The following is a 961-nucleotide window of genomic DNA, read 5'->3' as shown; positions in this document are numbered from 1 at the left end:
ACACACACACACACACACACACACACACACAGAGGAAGGCCTTCACTGGTGGATTCTTCGCTGCCAAAGAAATTAGGTCAAGCACTTAAATGGCCTGCACTGAGACTTAAAACATGAAGGGTCTGCAGGGGGATGCATGAAGAAGAACACAAACATGCGCCTGTTGCACGAAAAAAAATAAATTTGAGAAACAATCGCCATCTACCGATGATGCACCAAWCATCTGCGCAGATCTGACCACGACAAGGTGGCCGAGTCGCACACAATCGCGTAATTACAAAACCGCGTCCTAAAATCCCCGGCGGGCGATTTAAAACCGGGCGCACGCCGTCGCCGGAGTCCAGGACGCCACGTTTGACCTGAAACGCCCTTAAAGAAACATTACACCCGATCAACTATTCATAGAAAAGCTGTGCTCGGTCTGGACTCGCCGTTTAGGTTTTCAATCAATGAGGGCGGGAGAGAGAGAGCGAGAGCGAGGAAAGGAGGATGATGGTCTGAGTGAAAGTTCAAAACCTCGTTTTCCTGTCCGGTCCAAGGTCCGAGCTGCGGGGTGAATCAAGTAACAGCAGCCATGTGCTTTGCCCTCGCCGGCGTCCATTGTACGAGGGCCACCTGTGTCTCTGCTGCGTTTTTCTCAAAGGCACAAYGGCGTTTTCCTGTTTACGCCGACCRCCGCGCTTTATAAACACTCTGCACTGAGGCTGTGATACGAGTCACATGAAAGATTTAGCAGGTCATCGTGACCCCAGTTCGTATATTTCACCTTCTGACAGTTTTGTTCCTCTTTAGAGAGCGAGGACGAGGGGGGAAACCAAARAGAGAGAGAGAGGGAGAGAGAAAGTCATCATGTTTCACACTTAGCACAGTCCTTTTCTTAGAAAACTGATAGTATGAGCAAAAATCTTACCCGACTGACCAGCACACACACACACACACACACACACACACACACACACAC

At 49.7% G+C, this 961-nt stretch overlaps 1 long non-coding RNA gene across 2 annotated transcripts in view; it reads right to left on the bottom strand.

Moving 5' to 3' along the window:
- Positions 1-961, bottom strand: part of LOC106521821 (uncharacterized) — a 26,949-nt gene that overhangs the window by 24,500 nt on the left and 1,488 nt on the right. The window lies entirely within an intron of this gene.

Source organism: Austrofundulus limnaeus, unplaced genomic scaffold (assembly GCF_001266775.1).
Source record: "Austrofundulus limnaeus strain Quisiro unplaced genomic scaffold, Austrofundulus_limnaeus-1.0 Scaffold116, whole genome shotgun sequence".
Taxonomy (NCBI): Eukaryota; Metazoa; Chordata; class Actinopteri; order Cyprinodontiformes; family Rivulidae; genus Austrofundulus; species Austrofundulus limnaeus.
The sequence above is the reverse complement of the archived record's forward strand: the minus strand, read 5'-3'. Positions and strand labels throughout refer to the sequence as shown.